We start from the raw sequence: 12,341 nt of genomic DNA, 5'->3' as shown, positions 1-12,341 counted from the left end.
GTTAAAGGAAAACTTAATGCATGAAGATGAGGTGATAAGTGATGTGTAAAAAAATGTTGGGAAAGTTTGAAAAGTATTGGACACAATATAGCATGGTGCTTGCATTTGGAGCCATTCTTTACCCACGGATAAAGCTTTCGATGTTGGAGTTTTTTTATTCTAAGGTTGAGAGTGATTTTGTTAAATGTCTTGAGAAGATAGAACTTGTGAAAGCAAAATTCTATAAGCTTTTTGATGAATATTCTAAGACTGACAATGCAAGTTCTTCACGACCACGATCTTCTTCTAGCACACAAATTGCTCCCCAAAGTGCAGGAGAAGGTAAAGGAAAGAGCAAAAGCATTTTTTTTGTAAGTATTCTAATACTTTTTTCTTGTATTATTTAACTGATTTATATTTTCATATCATAATTATTGCAATTAATATAGGAAATGATGGCATATGAGAGCCAGACAATTACAAATGTTTGAAAATCTCAAATTGATCTTTATTTGGAGGAGCCAAAACTTGAATTTTCATATCATCAAGATCTGAATGTTTTGGAGTACTGGAAGGATAAAAAACATCGGTACCCCACCATAGCAATGATAGCATGTGATGTTTTGGCTATTCCAATTACTACTGTTGCATCAGATTCAGCTTTTTCCATCGGTGCTCTTGTGCTTATCAAGTATAGAAGTTGTACACTTCCTGAAAAAATTCAAGCTCTTATTTGCACTCGCAATTGGTTGCATGGTTACGTTGGTAATTTTGTTTACAAATTTCTAGTTTGTTGTTGACTTAGTTGATAAATTAGTTTATTATTATTTTAATTTTAACTACATTCGTATTTTTGTATTTTAATGTTGATCAAGGTAATGAAGACGACACAAGTGTTAAAACAGCGTTGTCTAATCAGGGATCAAATGCTGATATTGATAAAGGGGGAGAGGATGAAGATGGAGGAGAATAATTTGATATAAATGATTTTATGATTAATGAAATTTAAAAAATTGTATTGTTTTTTTTGTTTAGTTTGATGAACTTTAATTTCTTTGAACTCTTTAACTTTTTAGCACTTTGTTCGTTTATTTCACTGTAAATTGTGGCATTTCATGTTTTAACATTTACTCATCTTTGGATTCTTTGACCGCCAACAACCCTTTTTTATTCAGATTACAGCACATCGTTTTTTGTCAATTGTTTTGGGTGAACTACAGTATGCAAAACTAAGCAAATGTATTGAAATTGTTTAGATTTTTTAAGACCCGTGGGTTGGCCCAACCCAACCCGTGGCCCATCTTTTGGTGGGCTGAGCTGGGATTTCCCAACCCACCAACCCGATGGGCCGGCCCGCCACAGGCCGACCACTTCCCAACCCGAGTCGGGCCGACCCAACCTGACACGGGCCGGCCCGATTGACAGCTCTATATATATTAGAGGTTGGTGGGTCGAGAAATCGTCAATAAAATGCACTATTTAATGTGGTGAAGCAAGCCGGCCTGACGGGTCTAGTAAGTATTGACAAGTTTACCAACTATTGGATTTATGCGTGATTAATTATGATGAAATGACAATTGAGCTTGGGCTTCACAATATGAACTATTTCCAGCTAGATGGATACATAGAGGTTGGTGGGTCTAGAAATCATCAATAAAGTGCACATATTTTATGTAGTGTTCTAAAAGGTGTCGCTTAGACGGTGGGTGGTCGCCTACCTCCCCGAATTTTGGATAAGCGACCCCTAATTATTCGGCCGCCTAGGCGGATCTTATTTTAAAAAAATTTCAATAACATAATTAAATCCCTCTTAACAGGCTGCCTCCGCTTGCGTAGGAGACATGATGATGGCTGCTGGCGAGGAGGGAAGCCAGATCTCCATAAAAAGGATGATAGGAGAAAATATTTCCAGGAAAATCGAAATATTGCTTAATTGATTAACAAAGATTTGGAGGAGAAATACTAACGGCTGTGAATACGACCATTGGCGGCGGTGCCGCGTGTTCACTTGTGAAATTTGAGAACCTGAAAAGTAAAATGCACGCACACAAAATCTCGTATGATCTATGTCGATTTTGTTTACTAAGGTTTTATTTCGACATCTGATTTTGATATTAAGTTTTTCTGGCCAACCCAATTAGCTTGTGGGCTCAAATTTATTAATAAAATTCTTTTTTAGTAGCATAAGATCCAAAAAAAAATTTCCTGTCAAAAGAAAAAAGATTCAAACTTAAAATATATTAAGTAATTTTTTTATAATAAATTATAAAAGGAGAAAAAATGGCTCAAACTTCGGATTTAATCAAACCAACCACTTGTTCCATTAGGTTTGGTTTATAAGAAATTAAGAATATCTATTTCATACAAAAAAATAATATTTAGACATAATCACATATATGAACTATTTCCAGCTTGCTAGAGGGGAGCATCATCTTGTCCACTGCCTTACTTTAAATAGACTGTCATACGTGCTTTTGCCCTAACCGTAAACAGTAAATGCTTGTACAGCAACCCTTCACAATTAATTATAATTAGTATTATTCTATTATTTATACATTGTTTTTTACAGCAAAAAGTTTGTTGATTGAAATAATAAAAGAGTAAGAGGACCACTCTACTCTATGATAATATAATTACCTCTTTCTGTCACCCACTAACTAGCTATTTCCAGGACCACAGTACGCATGTGTATGTGCCTACACACACACACATACTTATTAGATATAGTTTTTAGGGTTTGTTGTCTTAATTTGTTGCGAGAGAATTTTGGGATTGCGCGTTGAAATTATGTTATGTCAGAAAAGACTAAAACTTAAAAAAAAACTCAAATTATAACATATTAAAATTAAACTTTAACAAACATAAAAAATAATTATAATTTTCCTCGTGTTGCATTTGGATTGAATGATTTAAGTGGATTTGATTTTGAATCAACATTTCAAATCTATTCCATTTGCGTAAAATAGAATGAAAGATTTGGAAAACATGTGTTGCTAAGTATATTTTTTGTTTCAATTTCAAATCAAATTTTCAACCTAATCGTTTGAATTTCTCTCACAAATCCGATATATTGGTAGCTAGTTGTTTACAATTTTAATGATTATGAGTTCGAACTGTTTTAAAAATAGAAATCAGGTTGGAATATCTGATGGAAGCAAAAAAAAAATACTACTTTTTTTTTTAAAAAAAATTCTTGCTTGTACGAATGTCATGGAAAATTATAATTTATATTTTACTTTTATTTACTGTGTTGAAAGGGAAAGCATCCCACTAATTGGGAATGCATATTTTAAATTAAGAAAAATTGCAATGTTGATTCTGTTTATTTGTTGTTTATGATTTTTAAGCTGCTTTATTTGCAATTTTAGTTCAAGTTTTAGGTCCTTGTGCTGTCAAATTTTACTTTTGTTACCTTTATGTTTCCTCTCAATTTTCCACTTGACATTGACTTGATGTCGACGTGAAGCTCGATTGTACAATCATATAAACGTACACTTCCGACTAAAAATGACTAAAATTGTCAAGATCTAAAAAATACTAGACTAAGACTCGATATTGACAATATAAATGAACAAAATTGCATAGAGATATATTGACAATATAAATGAACAAAATTGCATAGAGATAAAAGATACGTGATGAAATTTCATTTTCTCCATAAATTATTAAAAAAGTTTAGGGACACTATCTATATAAAGAAAAGATATGTAGATATCCCACATGATTTTATATCATTAATATATTATCTTACTGATTATTTATCTATTTACTATTTTAACAGACAGAATTAAATTAAATGTTCTCTATTATTCTGTAAAAACTGTAGAGATTTTGGAAGCAAAAATCAAACTTGCGTGGTAGAATATATTATCTCCCCATATTGCAGTAATCACTTTTTTCCCCATATATTTCTGTTATCTTGTCTAAATGTGTTTTGCATTTGATAAAGAAAATGATATTGTGAAGGTTTTATTTTTACTATTTCGTTTATCGAGAGAGTCAATTAGACTAAAAAGATTAATATAAGTGTACCACATACAAATCTTCACATCTGTAATTTCATATGTACGTTTTTCTAACATGATATTTTTTTAAATATAAATTTCAGCGAATCGGAAAGAAAGTCTCTTAATGGCCCGACTGTGTGCTTTCGAGAGAGTTCGAGACTCGGGGTGGTGCAAACAATTAATCTCCGACTACAGTGTTTTCTTTGATAAGCTAACTAATATTGAACCTAAAACTTATGTTTCGGGTCGCCAGCACTCACTCTCGATATCAGATGGAAATGTATCCATTTTACCCACACACCAAGTAACATATGATAAATTATTACATTATTAAAATTTCTTACGAAAGGATAACATAATATGAAAACCATTTTATAACTATAAATATCATTCATCCTTTATACATGTCTTATATATTATAAAAACTGATTCTGAAACCATAAGATAATAAATATCCCGTCACGTATGTATGAATAGAGGAAAGAAAGTTTAGTTTAATTGTAAAAAGTGAAATTAATTATTGGATCGGCTTTACTTCCAATTCAATAAAACACGTCTTTAAAGTTTAATCGAATCTATTTAATCATGTTTTAACTAACAAATTACTTGTTGCATTTTATTTTTATATTACCCCATACGTGTTATTGATTGCACCTGCAAACCTAGTATAACTACTTTTTATATATATTTTTTATTTTTGAAAACTAGCTCAAGTAAGAAACAAGATTCACGATCAAGGGCGTAACCAGAAATTTTTAATCTAGGGCAAATTTTTTTTTAGAAGTATACTTGTGAATACAGAAAGATATATGTACTCTCACTGTTTTCTTTTGCAATTATGAAACAAACGTTCATCGGATTAAATCAATAATTTACACATCAACAACAAAATCATAGATTAATGTAATTCAAATTCATAATAAAAAAGGCTGAAACAAAGTTTTAATTGGATAGTTATGTTATAATTAATTCAAAATGATTTCAAATTTAATAAATGCATAGAACATGATTAGTGTTTTATGCACAATAAGATTCATAAAAAAACTAAATTTAAGGTGGTTTTTAGCTACTTTATCCCTCAAATTACTCTCCCCTCATTTACATAGAGAAAAAGAAATGCAAGTTTTTTCTTTTGTCAACATTGTACTTCAAAATCAAAATTGTTTTTTTTTTGTTATTTTTGTTGATAATCTACATCATTACTAAAAACTATCCAAATTCCAAATTAAAATGAATTTGGGAAAAGAGATGGCTACTTTAATTGGATTTGGCTATTAAAATTATAAGGGTAAAATTATACCAAAATTTTTACCAATTTAATCATGCAATAAAATGTTGGGGCAAAACTGCCGGGAAATAGGCCAGCTTTGACCGAACTACCATCCGCCCCAGTTCACGATCAGAATTCATTGCCAATTTTGTATCAACAAATTCAGAAAAAGGATCTGGAAGCATACAGCATTGGATTTTTGCAGGTGCAATCAAGAACAGGTATAGAGAATTGAATTTGGATCCGGAATCAAGAAATTAAATAGGTTAGAAATAAATTATATAATTGCATATAACTATTGCTACGAATTAATTAATCAATAAACCTGGCTACAATTCATTCTTGGGATCGAAAGTTTTGAAAAAAAGTATACTTGTTGAGAGTTTAATATTTTATAAAATTTTAAAAAATTTAAATTAAATAAAGCATGATTTTCCCCCCATTCTGTATTTATAGATGAATTTCTACTGTAGACAATAATATCTTCAAATCTTTTGTGTTAATGATAAGCGCTTTTGTATGTGGAAACAGTTATCATACCACAAATATATGATTTAATGTAAGATAAAGTGGAAACAGCTTTTCTAATATAATAACTTGTTCGATTTTGGGTTTTAGTTTATTATAACTTAGTAGATCAAAATTTAAAATTGAACAAGTTAATAGATAAAAAAAATTTGTTTTCCTTGAGATAAAAATACACAAATTTATAAAATATTTAACATAATGCAACACAACTGACGAAATCCACCCTGTATATCTCAACCCTAAAGGCTAATAAAAATATAGGAACACTGAATACCTTTCCGCAGTCTCCATGTTGGAGGCGGTGGCGTGACAATATTCAATTTGCATCAATATAGGGACCACCCACCCCACCTCTCACATCTACTACAGAGCTTCCTCCGGCTCCGGCTTTTTTATTCACCAATCTCTTTTCTTTTTACACTCCATGCTTCTGAAGCGTAACCCTACTCACAAATATATTTATATCCCCGTCTTCTAGTTTCTCCCGCAGCAAACCCTTCAGCAAAAGAAGAAAGAAAAGCCATTTCCAAGGGTTTTCTAAAGCCAGTGTGCTCTAAGAAATTGATATATCTGTTTCTCTATCGTGCAAAGGGATTAGATGAAGCTGCCAGCATGATCTAAACCTTTCTCTTTTCTTGAGAAAAGATCAGATCATGTGGCTGCTTCACCTGATGCTGCTTGCATGAAAAACGATTAACCTCGTCTTTTTCTGCTATTTCAAGCTATTTTACCCTAAAAACCCTAATGTTCTTGGACCTTATAATTAATCAGTTTAATCCCCCTTTATATTATATATTTTCTAGGTTTTCTCTGATTGATATAGGTACTATATAAATCTGTTCTTTTATCATTGTGTTTCTGCTTCAGATATGTTTGCCTCTAGGCTAACTCAGGTCTTTGATTTTTATTCCATTTTGATCCAAAATCTCGAGAGAGAAATATTTGATGATTCTATTTATTTATTTTTTTGAAAACGAATATTTGATTAACTGTCTGTTTTCTAGCATCTATGTCATGTATTTGCCATATTAGGATATTCCGTACATTCAGAAAGCCAGACTTTTCTTAGATATTTTTGGGTGTCAAAATCTCAAATTATATTAAATTTGGTGAATATTTTTATATATATGTTTTTTAATTAAGTTCTATTTCAATCGTATAGTGGATTCTATATTTTTTAATTTTTAGTTGGTTGAAATATAAAAATTTTAAATTATTTATGCAAATGCACATTCTTCTATCAAATACCAAGTTGGAGCTTAGATTCAACTAATTTGAACAGTATATGATTATATATTGCGAATATTGTTTTTTTAGCCGCAAACGTTAAGTTTCCAAGCAGAAGCTTTGTGTGTAACCAGTACTGTTTCCCATTCTAAATGAATTCGTATTGATGAATGATTTTATTAAACTTTGGAATTGAACAACAGAATCATGAGTGCGCATTATAGCTGTAATTAGCTCTTTGTTAGTGGGATCTAAGCCACAAGTTGCATAGATAAGAAGATTCCATCATTGACAGGGTCAGCATTTAGAAGAGTGAGCTCACTGGCAATCTAGAGATCGATGCAACAAAGATAGTAATAGAAAGATCACCACCAGTAATCATAGTCAAATTTACCTTTGAGATAAATCAAGTGAGTGGGAGATCCTCGGCGTAGGGACAAGACATATGATCGAGACTGAGCTTCATGATTCAATGTGGCAAACACACCAACGGAATGAAAAACTCACTCAAAGAAACCAAAATTGCACATAAGAATGAGATGATCTTGACGACATCAAGGAACATGGTCTAGATTCGGAACACTTTTGTCGTCTTTAGTCACCATGGGAGCAGGACATGGAAGAATTCCATCGAGATAACCAAGAAGATCCACCCGAACAAGATAACATCAAAATGAGTTTTCTTAGCAAGTAATTGAATTTGGGGAGTTAGCTAGAGAGGAAGCTGAGCTTTTGTATTAATAATATAAATGAAATTTTGAGCAGCAGTGACTGGAAAATTGGCAAAAAAGGAGAGAATATTAGAGGATTGAGATGCCATTTAGGAGGAAAAAAAATTCATTACATACATACCAAGTTCGTTAGAGCTGAGATGCTCTAATTCCATAAAAGAGACATGTTGCTGAATATTTGATTGTAACTTAAAGCAATAATTTAGTTTACAGATTACAACATTTGTAGGCTTGGCAACTAGTTACTCTGCATGCACATCTTAAGAAGTTCCAGTTTTTTCTTGTGTTCCCTACTAGCCTTGACCTACAAATATACGATGGACTGTTTTATGGACCATCCCAAAAATGTCTTCCTTTCGAACTAGTTTTTGCGTTTGAGTTAGGTTAAAGTTCCAATCTTTAACATCATATACGTACAAGATTTGGGATTTCATATGGCTAAACTAAACTCAGTTTGACTGAATTGAGTTTGAGCAAAAACAAGTAATATGCATGCGTAAGCATCACCTCTCCGCCAGTCAAATGACTTGGTTGGTCCTTTCCGCTTAGAATTCGATTGGGCTCCCACAAATTGCGTTCGACATATATTAAAAGAATATATAAAGTCGATATCCACACATTATTTTATAAAGAATCATAAATTTAAATTTAATATAGATAATTAAATGGCACACGGAAGAATCCTCAGTTGCATAAAATACATAAAATTATAGAATTTTGTTGATTTTATAAATTTTTATTGATTTTTACATAATATCACTGAATAACAAACATATTTTTGTGGAATCTTGTAAATGTTTTTGCAAAATTTTATATAATTCTGTAAACTTTTTATATAGAATTCTGTATATTTTATACCTAATTATAACATGTTATTTTTTATTAATTTCTTTGAACTAATAATTAATTGACATAGACAATATATATAGTTTAAAATAGTTTTTAAAATTTATATTAGTAAATAAATTTAATTATTTGAATAATTTAGTCCTTACGTGTATATGTGTGTATCTAAGTTCTTATTTATGTTTGTAAATTTTTAAAAATACATCGTTGTATTAATAAAATTAAGGAAAATTTGTAAAATAAAAATATATACATATATATATATATATGTATGTATGTATGTATGTATGTATGTATGTATGTATGTCCAAATCTTTGGGTTAAACCAAATACAATTTTTGACAATTCATAGTTGTACCTTAAGTTTTAATATTTGTATGTTAATGAATTTCATGGAGTTATTAAAATTTTTTTGAAAATTTCAATACGTTTAGACTTTTAAAAATTTTTAAAAATAATTCTGAATATCATTTGACTTTTTAATGTTCTATGAAAGTCTATTTTGAATAATACTGGATTTCTATAGAAGTATGCAAAAATCTTAATTGAATATTTTTAAACTTATAAAATCTACAAAAGTCATTAAATCTCCTAAATTTAGTGCACTCCCCTTAATTCCCTTTAATGACGTTAGATAGATTAACAGTTTCACCGCCATATTGTAGGCCGTCTTTCTTTATATTTTTTTTCCCGTCGACGTGCTTTTAGTTTCTTGAACTTTTTACAAAATTAAGGTCGAAAATGCTGTCATCTGGTGCTTGAAAATATTTGTTCTTGCTTTTGTGTACATTGTCTGTATAAAGAAAGTTTTTTGCAAAATGGATTGCCAATAATTCACTTGAGAACTTATTATTGCTGTCTTAACTTCTTTGTGATCGTTTCTGGTGGATATTGAGTCCTTTTTTGATTTTGTAAGCTGTTTTTGTTTAGATTTATTTTGCAAAATGAACCCCTTTGTTCATATGATTTTAATCTTAACCATGGAGATATTGTGTTATCAACCATGTACTGTCTATCCATACTTTACATTAATGGGGCCTCTTCCAGATCATTTTAATTTGGTCCATATGGGACTCCTCTTATTCCTAATTCCTTAAAATTAAAATATCTTTCCCCTTTCGTAGTATATTAATTTATTGATTTATCTAACATTTTTATCCATTTGGTGCGTATTATTCAATTTCTAAAATTCACCTTGGTCTTATTGTAGTATACAACAATAAATTATTATTATTTTAACATATTGAATTTTCTAATTGCTAAAATACGCGTTATTTTAATAATAACATGATGTATTTTAAATCCTATTAAAAAAACGTCCATGATGTATTAAATCCTGATGTTTGAAAAAACTAATGCTTTATTACATAATAACAGATATAGTCACACACCAATGTTTGTTCATTATTACTAGTTATTAATGAGTATGTGTTTCTTTGGCTTAGAAATTATGATTTAGTCCCTATGGTTGGTTGGATGGTTGTGAAAGCAGAAACTTGCATCGCTATTCTTTATAATAGCTAATGTTTCTCATTGAAATTCATCCATGTTTCACATATATTTTGTCTGACGGCAGCTCACTGAATGTGCAAAAGCAAGGTTGATTCACTTGGACCGCACTCATCTCTTCCTGTATAGCGACAATGCAAGACATTGGATACTTTCAAACGAGTCCGTGCTCAGATGATTACAACCCGCGGCCTAGCTCGTCCTCCACACATATCCTGACAGCTGCGTTCTCTACTTTTCTTCCGTTCTAGCTCCTGTAACCTACACATTAATCATATTCAACCTATTCTTGAACCCAATTAGTATCTTTCTCTATATCACCCTTGTCTCTTCCCTCACTCGAGAAGATCACATTCAAGTTGGATTGTCTATGTATTCTCGCATTCTGACTCACGCCAGTGTCAAACCAAATAACTACACCTACCCTTCACTCTTCAAGGCTTTGAGGTCCCATCAATGGCTCAAAGAAGGCAAATCCCTACATGTACATGTCTTAAAATTTCTTGGTACCCCTATTGACAAATTCATTCAAGCCTCGTTGTATATATTTCGTCACGACGTTTTTCAATTCTTTGTATATATTTATTGGTGAGTTTTTTGTATCATCTTACACTGCTAAGCTGTCATTACTAAATCATTATTGTATCAAACACCCAATGAGAAAGTCTGTCTGTAATTGAATTATTATGCATTGTTTACAATAAAATAAAGGATCAAATGGGATTAAACAAATGAAGAATAAAAGTTCGGTTTCGACACTTCTTTTTTAGTACGTCTGAATCTGGCTTTGATTGTAGTGAAGATTAAATTGGAAATGTGGGCCTATGAGGAGTTAGTGGATTCTTAGACACGCACGATACGGGATAAAATGTCATTAACTAAAATCTGATTTTTAAACTTGATCATCAAAAGGCAATACAAATTTTAAATTTGGAAGTAAAATGGTAAGGTGAGAATACAGTCTAAGAATGTTTGCGGAAGATTATGTTTTTATTGAAATGATTAAATTTAGACTATGAAATGGGGAAAAAAATCAGAAATGAATAATGTTTAAAAAACAAAAAACAGATTTTTTTTATTACGTAGAGTATTTGATAAATATGTGATTCTCATAATAATTTTTAATAAAATAACAAAAAAATTCTCTTATTATATAATACATAATCGCTTTTGAAATATATAGATGTAATTAGTTTTGAAATTTTACTTAAATTGAACAGAATCATGATAAAATCCGAAGCTGAAAAATACAAAATAAAAACTGATTTTTTTTAAAAAAAGTAAAAGGTGAAAAAATAATAATTTTTACTGATTGCAAATACTTTTTTAGTATATCACAATGATAAAATTTTATATTTAAATGAATTTCTCCAAACAAATTCTGATGAGACTTGAACGTAGACCGAGAATTGCTTATCTCGAGTAAAGAAAATATAAGAAAACAACTAAATTTATCTAAATAAACTAAGAAAACTACCCTCAATCAACGGACTCGAAGATGAGAATAATAAATCTCAAAGTCTCAACCTTAATCATTGACCTAGCTAATCCACCAATCCAAGAGCATCAATTTAAAACGCATATACCTAAAAATTCTACCTACACAGGAAAAAAAAAACAAAACAAAACAAAAGTGTAGCGTATAACTTATAGCTTTTAAAATTTATAAAAATTATATATTCCTCATTTTGTGCAAGAGCATCGGTCAACATGTAACATGCACAAAACATATATTAAAAAAATGTATTTATATATGTCTATATAGATATGTACAAAGCATCACCCCACTCAAAAACCGGTGGGGCCCATTTGATAAAGAAAACAAAAACAAACGAGGCATTATCATTACTTTGGCTTAACATTACAATATAAATATATACTTTATAATAGTTAACAATAGTTTTTAACGTGTGTTAAGTTAAATAATTTTCAATATACGTATAAAAAAATTAAATTAAATATACTTTTATGTTGAGAAAGTCGACCCCAATTCGAAACTCATCCTAACCTTTGGAATGGTTCCATCTCTGGTTTGAATCCATTGTGCGTCTTGAAAGATTGAGCCGTGATTAATTAATTTAATTCGAATATTTACTATGTGTGTGTATAAACTTGCCCGTGAGACTTAATTATACTGATATAACTGATGTAGGAGTAGGTCTCTTGTGAGACAGTCTCATGAATTTTTATTTGTGAAACGAGTCAATTCACTGATATTTAAAATAAAAAATTAGACGTTTACCA

Source organism: Primulina huaijiensis, unplaced genomic scaffold (assembly GCF_012295235.1).
Source record: "Primulina huaijiensis isolate GDHJ02 unplaced genomic scaffold, ASM1229523v2 scaffold42415, whole genome shotgun sequence".
NCBI lineage: Eukaryota > Viridiplantae > Streptophyta > Magnoliopsida > Lamiales > Gesneriaceae > Primulina > Primulina huaijiensis.
Note: the sequence above shows the minus strand (reverse complement) of the source record.